This window comes from Rhinatrema bivittatum, chromosome 3 (genome assembly GCF_901001135.1).
Source record: "Rhinatrema bivittatum chromosome 3, aRhiBiv1.1, whole genome shotgun sequence".
In the NCBI taxonomy this organism is placed as follows: Eukaryota; Metazoa; Chordata; class Amphibia; order Gymnophiona; family Rhinatrematidae; genus Rhinatrema; species Rhinatrema bivittatum.
The window spans coordinates 15,583,881-15,601,881 of NC_042617.1; the positions used below are offsets into that span (position 1 = coordinate 15,583,881).

The following is an 18,001-nucleotide window of genomic DNA, read 5'->3' on the forward strand; positions in this document are numbered from 1 at the left end:
TAACTGATTAGGCCTTGGCCCTGCTTTCTTCTGTTACCTGGTGATTTCTCAGTCAGGTAACACTACCTGACAATGAAGAAGCTGAGAATGGTGGTATCTGATACGGATGCAGAAAGAAAAAATTCATTTCGTTTCGTTTTTCGTTTCACCGGGACCCAAATTCATTTCATTAGTTTCATAGGAAGAAAAACCAATTTGTTTATTAGTTTCATTCATTTTTCGCTTGCCATTAAAGTTAGGGATGTGAATCGTTTTTTGACTATTTAAAAAAATCATCAGATCATTTTTAAATCGTCAAAAATCGTTAGAGTGCGCGATACAATACAAATTCCCCCGATTTATCGTCAAAAATCGTTAAATCGGGCACGGGAATTATTTGGGGGGAGGGCGGGAAAACCGGCACACCAAAACAACCCCTAAACCCACCCTGACCCTTTAAAATCAATCCCTTACCCTCCCGAACCCCCCCAAAATGTTAAATTACCTGGTGGTCCAGTGGGGGGGGGGGGGGTCCCGGCATGATCTCCCGCTCTCGGGCCATCAGCGCCATTTTGGTTGCCACTAATATAAATGGTGCCAATGGCCCGATAAAAAAACCCCCACCCGACCCTTTAAAACCAATTCCTTACCCTCCCCCACCCTCCCGACCCCCCCCCCCAAAACCTTTTAAAATTAGCTGGTGGTCAGGGGGGGGGGGCGCAGGGAGTGATCTCACGCTCTCGGGCCTTCGGCTGCCATTCATAAAGATGGCGCCGATGGTCCTTTGCCCTTACCATGTGACAGGGTATCCGTGCCATTGGCCGGCCCCTGTCACATGGTAGGAGCACTGGATGGCTGGCGGCCATCGTAAAGATGGCCGCCGCCATCTTTAAAGATGGTGCCGGCCATCCAGTGCTCCTACCATGTGACAGGGGCCGGTCAATGGCACGGATACCCTGTCACATGGTAAGGGCAAAGGGCCATCGGCGCCATTTTTTTTTTAACGCAGCTGATGGCCTGGGAACGGGTGATCGCTCCCTGCAGCCCCCCTGGACCACCAGATATGTGTAAAAAGTTTTTTGGGGGGGTCGGGAGAGTGGGGGAGGCTAAGGGGGTAATTTTAAAGGGTCGGGGTGGGGTTTTTTTTATCGGCGCGGGCCTCACTAAAAAAAATTAGTGATGTGAATTGGAATCGGAACCGATCCCAATTCACATCTCTAACGATCAGATTTTTCCACACACACCCCCTCCAGCCGAACCCGATCGTTAAAACAATCGGGCACATGATTCACATCCCTAATTAAAGTCAATGGGGAAAGTATTTGCAGCCTATGTTTGGCTGCAGAATTGGGGTTTTCTTATCAATTCTGATGAAACTTCTGGGGAGCAGTCATCAGAATGAGAAAAGAGCTCCAAGGTACTTAGACTGTGGCAAAGTGGCACACAAAGTGGCATCAATAGCCTAAGGCACTTTAAAGGGGCACAGGGGTACCAGGAGTGGCAAGAATGCTTTAACAGAGGCACAAAGCAGCAGCGAGAGTGTCAAAAGCACACTACAGCTTCAAAAGAGAGCACCGATAACAGTTGCATGAACCCTCGAAGGCAGCACCACAGGCAAAGTGGCAAGACAAGTGGCATCAACATCCTACAGCACAATGAAGGGAGAATATAGCAAGCAGAAAGTGTCAGAAAAAACCACAAGGTGCCAATAAAGAGACAAAGAAGCTGACAGACTAGCACCAACACACTGAAGAACCATGATAGTGGCAAGAACACCACAAGGAGTAGAGTGAGTCGTCTGGTGTATGGCAGCAAGGCAGAGTGGCATAAAGTTGATAGGGGCAAGACAGACTGGCAGAGCGGAGGTAGACTGGTCCCTGTGGTTTTGAGAGGGGCAAGACAGGCTGGCAGAGCTGAAGTAGTCAGGTCCCTGTGGTTTTGATAGGGGCAAGACAGGCTGGCCCCAGGGAGAGTTCCCTATCCTTTGTGCAGGAAAGGGCTCCCTAGAATGGGTTCGCCCCTAGAGTGGGGTGGTTCAGTTGGCATCTAGTGAGCTCTCTCTGGTCTTTTAAAATCTGGTGGATGTAGCAAATATACAAATGATAATTTTGAAGGCCAAGGCGGAGGAGATTTCCATGTGAACAGCGGTTCTGGTTCAACATGTGTCAGCGGGTGTTAAGAGATAAGCGACACCTGGGGAGAGTTCCCTTTCTTTTGTGCAGGAAAGGGCTCCCTAGAATGGGTTGGCCCCTAAAGTGGCGCACGAGCCTTCAAAGTTTGGCGAGTCTATATGGAGGAGGTTTCCATGTGAACAGCGGTTCTGGTTCAACATGGGTCGGCGGGTAAAGAGATAGGCAGGCTATACCCGGGGAGAGTTCCCTTTCCTTTGCACAAGAAAGGGATCCTTGGAATGGGTTTGCCCCGAAAGTGTGGTGGTTCCATTGGTATCTAGTGAATACCCACAAGCTATTAACTGCTTATTCACTTCAGCTGATGACAAAGGAAATTGAAGAGCTCTCAGAAATAAGAAAATTGCTACTCAAGTCCAAATTTACAATATCAACCTATGTTGACTTTGTACCCTACACAGTGCCTCTGTAAACTATGGGAACACAGAGGATGAACTAGAGTGCAACTACCACCAGTTTTCTACACTACTAGCAACATTAATGTTGGCACCTAAGAAAGATTTAAGGAAAATGGTCCATATTATGAAGGTCATGAAAACTATTGAGCATATGAAATATGCAAGCTCCAAACAAACATCTTAAGTCAGCTTTTTATGTTCTTACATTCCAAATGTTGCAAAACAGGAAAAAGAATATTCTGTAAAGAAGTGATGCACAAATACATGAAACTGAAATTAGAAATACTAGAACTAAACTCAGACAGGCACAGCATTTGAGGTCAGGCCCTTGTAGTGACATAAGGGCTGGACAGGCAGGCACAGATTTGAGGTCAGGCCCTTGTAGTGATGTAAGGGCTGGCAGGCAGGCACAGCATTTGAGGTCAGGCCCTTTTAGTGATGTAAGGCCTGGACAGTGGACAGACAGGCACAGCATTTGAGGTCAGGCCCTTGTAGTGATGTAAGGCCTGGACAGTGGACAGACAGACACAGCATCTGAGGTCAGGCCCTTGTAGTGACATAAGGGCTGGACAGGCAGGCACAGATTTGAGGTCAGGCCCTTGTAGTGATGTAAGGGCTGGCAGGCAGGCACAGCATTTGAGGTCAGGCCCTTTTAGTGATGTAAGGCCTGGACAGTGGACAGACAGGCACAGCATTTGAGGTCAGGCCCTTGTAGTGATGTAAGGCCTGGACAGTGGACAGACAGACACAGCATCTGAGGTCAGGCCCTTGTAGTGACGTATGGGCTGGACAGGCAGGCACAGTGTTTGAGGTCAGGCCCTTGTAGTAACATAAGGGCTAAACAGATAGGCACAGCGTTTGAGGTCAGGCCCTTGTAGTGATGTAAGGGCTTGACAGACAGGCACAGCGTTTGGGGTCAGGCCCTTGTAGTGATGTAAGGGCTGGACGGGCAGCCAGAGCGTTTGAGGTCAGGCCCTTGTAGTGATGTAAGGACTTGACAGACAGGCACAGCGTTTGGGGTCAGGCCCTTGTAGTGACGTAAGGGCTGGATGGGCAGGCATAGCATTTGAGGTCAGGCCCTTGTAGTGAGGTAAGGGCTGGACAGTCGACAGGCACAGCGTTTGAGGTCAGGCCCTTGTAGTGACGTAAAGGCTGAATGGGCAGGCACAGCACTTGGGATCAGGCCTAAATGTAGTGACATAAGAGCTGGACAGTGGAAAGACAGGCACAGCGGTTGAGGTCAGGTAAATGTGCTGATATTATCTGGAGCATATGAGGCAGTTGGAGCTGCTGCAAGGCTTTAAATTGCTTTTATTCATCTTGCCATTCACAAGGAAAATTTGAAAACCCAAGCAAAATCATGTTTATTTTAAAAAATACTAGCATTTCCATCAACTCTGGTGCCAGCCTCGAGCGGTGAGGGCTCATGATATCCCCTGTCATTGAAAAAACACGTTCACTAGGCACACTGTTTGGTGGACATGACAGATATCGCTGAGCCACTTTGGCTAGTTGTGGCCAGACAGTGGACTTGTGTGCTCAATATGCCAGCAGATCTGTCTGCATGTCCTCTATGGGCTCTGTGAGATACCATGTCACTGACATTTCTGCTGGAGTCTCCTTTGCTTGGGTGGGCTGAGAGTCCTTCTTGCCAGCAGCTTTCGCTCTAGCCTGTTCCAGACAGATGCTTTTTTAGGGGCAACATGGCTTTGGCATACTGAAGAGGAGGAGGAAGTACTAGCTGTCGCTGACAGAGTGCTGCTCCTGCTTGGGCTTACACTACTTTCTGAAGTGCCCACTGTTTCCTCCTCTGCTTCATGCCTAATCTGTCTCTGCCTATGGCGCTCCTGTTCACGGACTTTTACTAACAGCAGATCCTTCATAAATGTGAGACAATCGGACTGTAGGGCGAGTTTCCCTTTCACACAGGGATCACAGACTGTGGCGAGCATGTATGTGTGGTCTTTTGTTAAAGGTCTTAATCTCTCTTGCACCTGCTTCTGCAAAAAGTCCAGACAATGCAGCACCTCTGCTGTCATTCCCTCTTCCTGTTTAAAGCCCTCCAAATTTTAAATTTTAAAGATGGCGCCGGCCATCCAGTGCTCCTACCATGTGACAGGGGCTGGCCAATGGCATGGATACCCTGTCACATGGTAAGGGCAAAGGGCCATCGGCGCCATTTTGATTAGTGGCAGCCTACGGCCCGAGAGCTGGAAATGGCTCCCGGGACCCCCACTGGACCACCAGGTACCTGTAAAAAGTTTTTTGGGGGGTCGAGAGGGTGGGGGAAGCAAAGGGATACGTTTTAAAGGGTCGGGGTGGGTTTAGGGGTTATTTTTGTGTGCCGTTTTTCCCACCCTCCCCCAAAACGATAAGAGAACCCCCACGATCAATATCGTGGGGTTTTCCTATCATTTCGGGGGAGCCCCGATTTCTGACGATTTTGAAAATATCGACAATATTTTCAATTGTCCGAAGCCCGATTCACATCCCTACTGTTTACATCATTTTAAATTTGCATTACCCTTTTATACACTGTTAAACATGGCTCTCATATGCTTCTACCCCTCCCCTCGCTCATCCTCTACATTTGTTGGTACTTTTCCTTCATGTGTCTCTCAGATGTCACACATTCTGCTTACCCAGTACTTTGTTTCTTGTTTAACTTTCTTGGCACCTTCCTTATCTCACATTCATTTCTGCACTCTCACGCCATTCCCAGCCTTGGGCTGACAATTACATTTTTTTCCTCTTCAAGCCTTGTTATTCCAATTACTAGTCAGCATGAGGCATTTTTCTTAAAGCAATAATTAACCTAAATCTTCATTTCCCTCTTGATGATTTTGGACAATCATCACACTCAGGGCCATGCGACTGTCTTGTTGTCACAGGGCGTACTCTGATCTTACCCATCATTTTCAGTATAACTCTTGCTGAGGAGGTTCCTTTCCAGGGAAGCTGCTGTATCAAGGCAAGCATAGAGGTTCTGTGTCATACTTGACCTCTGAATGTTGACTGTATTCAAGGTGATAGGAGATGTTGTTTAGGCCCATAAAGCAATAAACAGGTAGGCAAACACATTCACACTGCTATCACACCTATAAGATGAACCAGAGCAAACCACAAGAAAACCCCTGCAATTTCTCCTAAGGATGTGAGCCAGTTTACCAGTTGTTCCCACCAAGTAGACCAAATCCATTACTAATTCAAAATTATCAACGGAAACACAACCTTGTCCTTTTATAATAAAACAAATAATCATTCGGTTCTGCATATGACTGTGATAATTCATTAATAGTATAGTTAAAAGTGTATTCATACTCATAAACCATAGCTTCTACAATGGCTTGTAAGTGCTGTATTTTTGTACCATAAAGTGGAAAAGGAATCCTGTAACTAATAGAATCACACCTATAATGGATAATAGGGAGGTATTGTTAAAATTAAGGAAATCTAGCAACTGTTGCAATTCTCTCTTCAATCAGGAATAATTAGAGCAAACATTTGGAATTACAGACAAATTCAAATAATGTGTGTGTGTAGGATAAAACACTTGCACTGAAGTGCGTCCACATACAAAATAATGTCCTTGTAGGACTACCAAACCAGAAAGTGAAGAAAGTCATTAAAATAAAAACAAGAAATAAGGGAGAAAGAATTATATATCCCTCTTGATCCCTCTTGAACCTTGAATGTGATCAGACTAGCGTCCATAGATAAAGGTAAAGGAGAACACATTAAGCAAACATTTATCTGACTCAGTAGGACTGGAAAATGCTACAAAAACGCTTGGAATGTAGGAACTAATAAAACTGCATTAATTCAGACTGTATAATTAATTTGAAAATCTAAATAATGGCATCTGCAAATAAGTACCTAACCCAGATACTGACTAGTATATCATAACAATCAGTTATCACATATCAAATAAGGGTAAAACAAAAGAAACAGCATCTAAGTAAGGCATAGAACAAAACAAACATAAAGTGAAAATCAGGCAAAAAGTGTGAATATTTCAGTTCATATAATGAAGGGTGCAAGATGGCTTCTGTGGCAAAGGATAGGATGATTTCTGAAATCAATGACACGACTTATTCAATTCTCTCAGTATGGTGCATTTCTTTGACATCAAAGCATCAAAACCTAATATAAAATTAAAACAAATTCAAATTAATCAGTGAGAAGATTCCATTCATTGCATTCTTCAGATGTCATGACACACAAATAACACAAAAGACAAACAACAATTAACACATATTTGAGCTCAGAAATTAGACAAAAAAGTGTTGGGGAAGTGTTTGGATCAATCCAGGATTTAAAAAAAGTCAGAATTAAAAATAGATCTGTTTAAAAATGAAAAGAAATTAAACTGGGAAAAATGTCATCTTCAAACATTACATCTCCTATGGCAGGAAGGCTGTCAATCTGGAAAATATAAAATCTGGCATACGACACGATTAATGTAATGGTTAAAGTGAAATTTTAGAGTGACATTACAGTTTTCCTTGAAACTAAACATTCTGATACGCCTTAATTCAGCATTTCAGCAATTCGTCACCAAAATCCTTGAAAAAACTGTTAACACCCAACTCTCAAACTACTTAGACCAACACCAAATACTCTATCCATCACAACACGGCTTTAGAAAGCGTTTCAGCACTGAAACCCTCCTTCTCTCCCTCACTGACTTCGTCATCAGAGGCTTTGACAAAGATCACACATTCATCCTAGCTCTATTAGACATCTCAGCAGCTTTTGATACTATCAACCATTCTATTCTAATCGACAGGCTAGCTGACATTGGCATCTCTGGGACTCCACTACGCTGGTTCAAATCATACATAAGTGACAGACAATTCAAGGTAAAAATAGAAAACCATGAATCCGAACCAATCGACGTCACAAGGGGCGTACCTCAAGGCTCCTCATTATCATCTACCCTCTTTAACATATACCTCCTCCCCCTTTGCCAGCTGCTCTCAAATCTCAGTCTTCCTTACTTTGTCTATGCAGATGACGTACAGGTTCTTATACCTATTTCTGATTCCATATCCAATGCCCTAAAAAGATGGGATAGTGCCCTCACATCCATCAACTGTCTCCTCACCCAGCTCAACCTAGCCCTAAACACCAATAAAACTGAACTCATGATCATCTCTCCTCAACCCATCAATTCCTTTCCTACACCTGCAGCTAATTCACCTCCCTCTCTCCCCGCATTCTCCCAAACTGTTAGAGACCTAGGTGTCACACTTGACCCCCAATTCAGCCTTCAGAAATTTATCTCCTCCACCATCAAAGACTGTTACTACAAACTACACACTCTCAAAAAACTTAAACCCCTCCTGCATTTTAACAACTTTAGAACTGCCCTACAAGCCCTTATATTATCCAAAATAGATTACTCTAACGCCTTGCTCCTAGGTCTCCCGAAGAACAGCCTCGCCCCCTACAGCTACTTCAAAATGTAGCTGCACGTGTATTAACTGACTCCCGTAGAAAAGAACACATCACACCTGTTCTCAAACAACTTCATTGGCTTCCCATCACTGCCAGAATCCAGTTCAAAACTCTCACTCTCATACATAAAGCCGTTCACAATCCTGACATGCTTTGGTTCTCAGACAGTTTACACATCCGTTTCTCCTCCAGACCTACTAGAACACCCTATTCAGCAAATATTCACACTCCATCCCCCAAACATTACCATCTAACAACCACCAAACAACGGGCGCTATCCCTAGCCGGACCCTCCCTATGGAACTCTATTCCCACCCATCTACGCCATGAGACCTGCGCCAAAAAATTTAGACAAAATCTCAAGACTTGGCTTTTCACACGAGCCTACACATGAACCCCCCCACTTGCTATTCCTCTCTCCCACACCCCTCCCCCCACCCCTCTCCTTGCCCCACAAGCATACTACCTTTCTCCCCCCCCAGCCTCCCTAGCATACCTCCGATTCCACTCTCCCCCTCCAAACTCCTCCCCAGAACATTTATTGTAAATAAGTTACATTGTATATAATCTTTCATTATACACGAATATATAATACCTGTATATAACTTTTCATTGCCTATCTTTAAACCATTCTATTACGCTTATATATTTGTACAGTATTTTCCATTTGTTTTCCCCCCTCCTCCCCACTCCCCATTTCCCTTATCAGTTTCATTGTAAAGCCCTGTTGGCCAGTTTATGTTACATGGAAACCGATGTGATGTTTGCTTAACAAATGTCGGTATACAAAAATTTTAAATAAATAAATAAAAATAAATAAATAAATAAAATAGTGGTCATGAAGCTACTTTCTTGTTTCTATTGTTATGCCTCTAGGAGGCACTACCACAATTCATGGTGTAATCTAATACCAGTTTTAGTTTTTAACCTTGGAGCAAATTCTCACAGCAGAATCTTAGCTACAGAGATATCTGCCTTCACTACTGGGAAAGCCTCCTCCACTCTGAGGAACAGCAAATCATTTTTAGTGCATACTTGCAATTTTGACATAAAGGCAATTTGATAAAATCAATTTGGATTTGCAAGAAAAGGCCTAGGGGGTGGTTTAGGTGTACCGGTGTGATGACCAAATCTCATCATGCCAAGGAATACTCGTAACTTTTTCAATGTCCCAGGGACCTGTACTTTCAAAACAGTCTCAATTCTCTCAGTAGTCATTTAATACTGGCCAGGATTTATTTTTGTGTGATTAACTCTTATGTGATCTGGCATCATTAGGATATAACATACTCTTTAACTAACTTGCTTCAACATTGAATAACATCACCATGCCATAACCTACTCCATCAGATTCACTTATGGGCACCTTCAAAAAACCTCACAGTAGTAACGCTCTGCTCAAACAAACAAAATTCTTTCCAAAAAGGAAAAGCTCATTCAATTCTGCATTCCCTGCACCGACAAGACACAGATTTCCACTCACTGCAAAAGAAATTAAACATTCTTGCCAAATCAAGGTTATTATTATTATTAGTATTCTTAATATCTATAGTGTAAAACATTTTTATTAACCATAAACACTTGAACAGACAAAATAAGTCCGAGATGTGGATTTTCTGCCACATCCCGTATCCCAAGCAGACACACCACAAAAAAGATCCCACCCCCCTCCCCCAACCCCATCAATCTGTTTTTTAAACTAAAAGATGAATTCATTGAATGGAGTTTTCTCCTCCGTTTGTTGTTCTTCTGAGAAATACTTTCCCTGCATTCCCCCACTCACCCCCCTTTCTCTCTGTTGTTAACCCTTAACTGCCAGAATCCTTTCACGTTCTAAACTTTAACACTAGTAATTAACTCCTCTAGGAATGCTTTTTAATTCTGAAACAAGGAAAAACAATATATCCTCTTCTGATAATAAATTAAATATTCATAGCCTTTCAAAATCTAATTATTATATGAAAATAGCTTCAAATGAGTACATTTTGCTCAAGCATGTCTCACAATTATATAGTGCAGAGCAGGAAGCAGGAATGCCAATAGATAATAACCAAAATAAAGGCAAATAGTAAAACTACTTTCTTTTTAAGTCTAATCACCTGGGAAAACTTTTTCATTTACCAAAGAAACTACTGTGAATATTTTACTTAAAGAAAAAAAGAAATCCTAATCTGTTCTAACCACGGGGTTTTTAATTTATTAAAGCAGAAAAGTAAAAAGGAATCTTATCTCATCTCTATCAGATCACTGTATAAACAATTTCAAAACATCTGCTTTATTGAAAGAGAAAGGCACTCAGAGCTGAAAAACTACAGTCTTCAAATAAAACTAGCTACTATGAGCAATGAATTACAGTAATTGTTGCAAAACCAGGGCTATAAAACTGTTGCCCTCACACTGCCCGTTTCTTACAATGCTTAGTAATGATTTTAAATTCATGTGGGAATAATTCACAAACTAATGCTAGGTGACTGGGGGATCCTGTACCTTCTGACATAATAAATTTAAACTTAGAACGCTTTAGAAAAACAAATTGCCAACTTTAAGCTACTATGTAACAGTCAATAAGTGATATCAACCATAGGGCAGAGGGAGTTGGTTAACGGGGACTGGAGCTATAAAGGAAGCATCTCAGAACTGGCATGCATTGTCAGAGTTCAAATAAATCTTAATAAATCTTAATCTTAGGCCTGATTGACAAACTGAAGAATAGTAAATCACCTGGACCGGATGGTATACACCCCAGAGTTCTGAAGGAACTAAAAAATGAAATTTCAGTCCTATTAGTAAACATTTGTAACCTATCATTAAAATCATCCATTGTACCTGAAGACTGGAGGATAGCAAATGTAACCCCAATATTTAAAAAGGGCTCCAGGGGCGATCCGGGAAACTACAGACCGGTTAGCCTGACTTTAGTGCCAGGAAAAATAGTGGAAAGTGTTCTAAATATCAAAATCACAGAACATATAGAAAGATATGGTTTAATGGAAAAAGTCAGCATGGCTTTACCCAGGGCAAGTCTTGCCTCACAAATCTGCTTTACTTTTTTGAAGGAGTTAATAAACATGTGGATAAAGGTGAACCGGTAGATGTAGTATACTTGGATTTTTAGAAGGCGTTTGACAAAGTTCCTCATGAGAGGCTTCTAGGAAAAGTAAAAAGTCATGGGATAGGTGGCGATGTCCTTTCGTGGATTGCAAACTGGCTAAAAGACAGGAAACAGAGAGCAGGATTAAATGGACAATTTTGTCAGTGGAAGGGAGTGGACAGTGGAGTGCCTCAGGGATCTGTATTGGGACCCTTATTTTTCAATATATTTATAAATGATCTGGAAAGAAATAATACGAGTGAGATAATCAAATTTGCAGATGACACAAAATTTTTCAGAGTAGTTAAATCACAAGTAGATTGTGATAAATTGCAGGAAGACCTTGTGAGACTGGAAAATTGGGCATCCAAATGGCAGATGAAATTTAATGTGGATAAGTGCAAGGTGATGCATATAGGGAAAAATAACCCATGCTATAATTACACAATGTTGGGTTCCATATTAGGTGCTACAACCCAAGAAAGAGATCTAGGTGTCATAGTGGATAACACATTGAAATCGTCGGTTCAGTGTGCTGCGGCAGTCAAAAAAGCAAACAGAATGTTGAGAATTATTAGAAAGGGAATGGTGAATAAAACGGAAAATGTCATAATGCCTCTGTATCGCTCCATGGTGAGACCGCACCTTGAATACTGTGTACAATTCTGGTCGCCACATCTCAAAAAAGATATAATTGCGATGGAGAAGGTACAGAGAAGGGCTACCAAAATGATAAGGGGAATGGAACAGCTCCTCTATGAGGAAAGACTAAAGAGGTTAGGGCTGTTCAGCTTGGAGAAGAGACGGCTGAGGGGGTGGATATGATAGAGGTGTTTAAAATCATGGGAGGTCTAGAACGGGTAGATGTGAATCGGTTATTTACACTTTCGGATAGTAGACTAGGGGGCACTCCATGAAGTTAGCATGGGGCACATTTAAAACTAATTGGAGAAAGTTCTTTTTTACTCAACGCACAATTAAACTCTTGGAATTTGTTGCCAGAGGATGTAGTTAGTGCAGTTAGTATAGCTGTGTTTAAAAAAGGATTGGATAAGTTTTGGAGGAGAAGTCCATTACCTGCTATTAAGTTCACTTAGAGAATAGCCACTGCCATTAGCAATGGTAACATGGAATAGACTTAGTTTTGGGGTACTTGCCAGGTTCTTATGGCCTGGATTGGCCACTGTTGGAAACAGGATGCTCTGGTCTGACCCAGTATGGCATTTTCTTATGTTCTTATGTTCTTATAATAAACCAACATTTCTGTATCTGCTTCTCATAACTAATTACTCGTGCAACCGGCGCATCCACCGGGGCGGTAACTATCTTTGTACAAAACTGTCGCATCTTAAGAAACAAATAAAGATATAGAACTTTGCAATTGAAAACAGCTTAATAAAACAGTAAGCAGTGTGCACACGTTTATAGCAACAATATAAAATGAGAAAATAAAACTGTACTGATGGCAAGTGCTATTTCTTCAATTTTTTTTGCTTACCTCAGTCTCATCCCATAATCCCGATGGTACCATATCTCATCTGATCACATCACGGTCACCAATAATGTTCATTACCTAAGCACTGCGTTACTCAGGGAGTTCAAATCATTACCTGAACTTTTTCAGGGAGTTCACTATCTGCCTAACAGTGGCTTGTTTCAACCATCCTCTACTACTAAAAATGTTAAAATACCTTGAAACTTACCCCACCTTCTCCTCCCCGGAGTTACCAGTGATGAAACAGACTTTCAGTTTCAAAAGCATAACATTTAGTAAGTAGCTTAGAGATCTTATAAGAATTGGCAGTATCTGTTTATTTCATGCATACATACAAAAATCAAGATAGTGGAAACTGAAGGAACGAGATTGTGCTTCCTTCAGAGAGTAAACAGAGACGATTACAGAATGTACTGCTTCTCGTGCTATGCTGTTTGTTTATCGTTTTAAATTTGCATTACCCTTTTATACACTGTTAAATATGGCTCTCGTATGCTGCTACCCCTCCCCTCACTCATCCCCTACGTTTGCTGGTACTTTTCCTTCATGTGCCTCTCAGACGTCACACATTCTGCTTACCCAGTACTTTGTTTCTTGTTTAACTTTCTTGGCACCTTCCTTATCTCACATTCATTTCTGCACTCTCACGCCATTCCCAGCCTTGGGCTGACAATTACATTTTTTTCCTCTTCAGGCCTTGTTATTCCAATTACTAGTCAACATGAGGCATTTTTCTTAAAGCAATACTTCCCCAGAAGCTCAGGCCACTTCACTTCCCCAGAAGCTCAGGCCACTGCTGATGCTCTGCAAGTCCTCTGGAATCAGACGAATAAACGTCTTCATCAAGCAGCTGCTCAAGCCAAGAAAGCCGCCAACTCTCATCGTTGCCCAGTTCCTGAGTTCGAGCCAGGCCAAAAGATCTGGTTGAGCACTCACTACATCCAGCTAAAGTTACCTTCTCAAAGGTTTCCTCCCAGGTACATTGGTCCATCCACTGTGACCCGGTGTATTGGACCAGTTACCTACCAACTTCTGTTACCACCCTCCTTGAGTATACACAATTCATTCCATGTGTTGCTGCTCAAGCCAGTGATACTTTCATGGCCATCACGTAAAACTCCTACTCCAGCTCCAGTTTCCTCCGAGACCAATACTACATAAGCTCAAGAAGTACTGGATGTCCGGAGAAGAGGACGCCGTTGGGAGTACCTTCTCTCGAGGGAAGGTTATGGACCTGAGGAAAACTCCTGGGAACCGGCCGGTAACATCCTGGACAAAGGTCTTCTCCTCCAGTTCCACCATGCCCATCCGGGCAAGCCCCGACCTCCAAGAGGGGGGCGTAAAGGGGGGTACTGTTACGTATCCCGGCCGTGCCAGGCCCACGTCCTAGCCTACTTACCCCGGGAGCTCAGCTGCCAGCTCCAGCTCATCTTCGCTCACGGCGGTGGCCAGTTGCCTCCACCCTCAAGCGCCTGCAGCCACCTCTTCCACTTCTGACTCCTGCGTGGTTCCTCCTGGTGCCGCTGGGCCTCCCCGCATGGGCCATGGAGTGACGCTGCCGCTCTGCTTCCTTTGGGCTCTGACTTAGGCGCGCGAGCACACAATTCGCGCTCTTTTAAAGGGACCGCGGCGGGAAAGTAACCCGCGACCCTGGATGATGACATCACTGGGCCTCTGTATAAAAGCCAGGGCCCAGCCACTTGTTCCCTACCTTGGCATCAGGTCTCCATGATTGCTCGTGTACTCGTTGCTCGTTCCTGTTACTGTCATCATTCCTGCCTTCTGTTTCTGTCATAGTACCTGGCTCCTGTTCCTGCATGTTCCTTTGTCTACTCCTCGTTCCTTGGACTGATTCTCTGGTATTGACCCCTGCATCGCCTGGAATATGCTTGGACTGATTCTCTGGTATTGACTTCCGCTTTGTCTGGACTACACTTGATCATCTCCTGGCTCTGACCTCCGCTCTGTTCCCGGTACTGTGCCTTTGCTCCTGTTGGCATCTGGGTCTTTGGAACCCTGCCTCGTCCAGACCACCCTCGGTCTTCCAATTGCTCTGCTGGCCTCTGGCATACCCTTGTCTACATCAACTGGGAGTCGTCTCACGGAGGCCTGCCTTAGTCCAGCCGGCCCCAGTACCCGAGGGCTCAACCTAAGGGGAACGTGGGCTGGTATTGGTGAAGCTCCAGTTGGCCTCTATCTCCTAGCCTGCTCTGCCACCCGACAGTGGGGACCTATAGGGCTTGCCCTGCGGGTAGCTCCAACCCCACCTCAGGCCAAGGGTCCATCATCAGCGCAACATATGGTTCCTGAGGATTGGAGAGTGACCAATGTAACACCCATTTTTAAAAAGGGATCTATGGGATACAGGAAACTAAAGACCAGTGAACCTGATGCTGGGTAAAGGAAAAATGTAGAAGCTATTCGGAATAACAAAATTACCAGCCATCTGGATAAACAGAGACTAATGTGACAAAACTAATATGAGTTTAGCAAAGGGAAGTCTTGCCAAACACATCTATAGATTGTTTTAAGGACTTAAACATGTAGACAAGGATGAGTTATTATAGTGTATCTAGATTTTCAGAAGGAATTTGACAAAGTACCACATGAGAGACTTATCAAGAAATTAAAATGCCAAGGGATAGGAAGCAGTGTCTTATTGTGGATTGGTTATTGGCTAAAAGATAGGAAACAGAGTAGGACTGAATGATCATTTATTTCTTTGGAGAAAGGTAAATAGTAGAGTATTCTAGGGATCTGTACTGGGACTAATTCTTTATAATACATTTATAAATGATTTGGAAAAGGGAATGAAGTGTGAGGTGGTCAGATCTGCAGATGACACAAAATTATTCAACCAAAACATTAGAAATGTAATGGCAAAAAAAAGCCTATATGGCCTATCTAGTCTGCCCATCCACCCAACTAATTTAGCTTTACAATTCCCATCACTCCCTCAGAGATCCCCCATATTTATCCCATGTTTTCTTGAATTCAGATATGTTTTTGTCTCCATCACCTCCACATGGAGGCTATTCCATGCATCCACTAACCTCTATGCAAAAAAAATATTTCTTAAGATTATTCCTGAGCTTACCCCCTTTCACCCTCATTCCATGACCCCTCATTCTACAGCCTTCTTTCCATTAAAAGAGGCTATGCCTCCTGTGCACAGAAAACTTTGAGATATTTAAATGTCTCTATCTTATCTCCTCTTTCCTCAACATACCCAGATCAGTCCAGACCAATGGGTTATGCATCCCTACCAGCAGAAGGCGGCAGAGAGCAAAATTTTGAGGCTGTGTTCTATAAACGAGAGTGCCACCTGCAGCCCTTCAGTATTTCTCTGCTGCCAGCAGATGATAGAGGTGCATACCTACAGTCCTGACTGATTTGCAGTTCAGAGGTTGATTCTGTTCCTCAAAGTTGCTAGGTCTTGATTTCTCAGACCATCCCATGGGTTGAGCCAGGCAAACAGGGGGTTGGATACCCCTGGCAGTGTTAGCCCGCTGCTTCCGGGGCCACAGAAAGCCAGGCCCCCTCCTTGCAACAGCTGCCAGCTCAGGGAAGTATCCCTTTAAGCGTTTTTTAAAATTTGATTTTAATTTTTTTCCCAGTTTAATTAAAGTTAAAAAAAAAAGTGTTTGGTTTTTTTTCTTGACTTTTTCGGAGTGCAGCAGCTCTGCTGGTTTAATCGGCCTGCTTGGCAAGGTTAGCACTGGTCAGACCATGTAAGTATGGTCCTGTGTGGGGATGGGAGACCCACGGTTTATAGCAAGGTTTTGCTGGCCTTTTCCCCGGAGAGGAAACAGTATTGCTCCAATGTGTGGAGCCTGACGGAGTAGTTTTGGCACGTGCGCCATTTTTTCTTCACCGTCCCTGCTCAGCCTCCCACTCGGTGAGGAAGGCACCATGGTAGCATGCCTCTCGCGAGCTTCGCCTCGTTGACAGGCCCGTCTTCGGAAGGGATCACCCTGTGTAAAAAAAAAAAAAAAAGGCAGAACCTTAATTTGTCGGCTATGGAAATTTGTAAGGCCTACAGTGCAGTGTCAGTTCCTCTCAACTCCCTCTCCCTCTGCACAGGTTGTGCACAGGCAGGGGAGGGTTTTTTGGCAAAAGTCAAGAGAGACAGGGGATCTTTCTGTCCAGTAGATGCTGGGGTGGATTCCAAGGAAAGGTCCCCCGGGTTTTCTCTCACAGACAGGGATGGCCCTAAAGGGAGCCAGGCTGGTAAACAGATCATTCATGGCCCACCCCCTCCTTTCCCCCGTGGCGCATGAGTTGAGGCGTGGACAAGAGGAGGACACTGATTCTTCAAATAGTAAGCCTGAGGGGAACCCCTTATCTACTAAGGGGTTTTCTCCTGAATTTATCCTTCTAATGCATGAAGCCTTTCTAGCTAGGGGTCTTTTAAAAGGCAACCTAAGGATAAGCATGTCAACGCCTCAGAAAGGTCCCAGGGGAACCCGGAAGAACCCTCTCAGGAGTCGGCCCAGTGAAAAAGAGCCCTGACTATATGGGCAGCAGGGAACGGTGAGAATCCAGTGGATTCAGATAACCTACAAGGTGATGGTTCTACCTCTCCAGGGGAAGATCCGTAAGGTGACCCGGATGGGGATCAGTTCCCAGATCCAGATCCATCTAAGGAGGATCAGGCCTTTTTGGAGGGGCCAGTCTCGGAGGGTGATGACCCTCGAGTTTTACATCTCTTCAAGAAAGAAGAGCTGCGTCTGATTATCCCCCAAGTTCTGGAGGAACTGAGGCTCAAAATGTCTCAAGAGGAGTCCGACAATGAGGGAGTGAACCCGGTCCTGGAGGGGCTTCAGGGACCTCCCAGTGCCTTTCCTATCCCAAAGAAGATTCAGAAGCTCATTAACCATGAGTAGGAGTCCCTGGAGTCGGGTCTCAAGGTGGGAAGGGCAATGACGAAGTTGTATCCGCTGTCAGAGGAACATCTCAATCGCCTCAAGACCCCTAAGGTGGACGCAGCAGTTTCCGCAGACACCATGAAAATTACAATTCCAGTTATGGGGGCGGCCGCTCTTAAGGACATTCAGGATAGCAAACTGGAACTACAGCTCAAACACATGTTTGAGATTTCTTCCTTGGGTCTTTGAGCAGCTGTCTGTGCGACCATGATGCAGTGTGCCTGTTTATGTTGGGTTCAGAAGCCTCAGGACCCGTCGTCCTAGGGACACTTATCTCTAGCACAAGCGGCTCATCTAGAGACGGGATAGCCTATGTAGCAGATGCTTTGTACGACCTATTCCGCACTGCCACTCGAGGTATGGTATCAGCAGTTATGGCATGGTGCCTCCTATGGCTGCATAATTAGTCAGCAGATGTCTCGTCCAAAACTCAGTTGTGTAATCTTCCCATTAAGGCAAAG

General features: G+C 44.1%; 1 protein-coding gene across 1 annotated transcript in view; it reads left to right on the plus strand.

Moving 5' to 3' along the window:
• DNAH8 (dynein axonemal heavy chain 8) overlaps nucleotides 1–18,001 on the plus strand; it is a 1,926,251-nt gene that overhangs the window by 1,484,985 nt on the left and 423,265 nt on the right.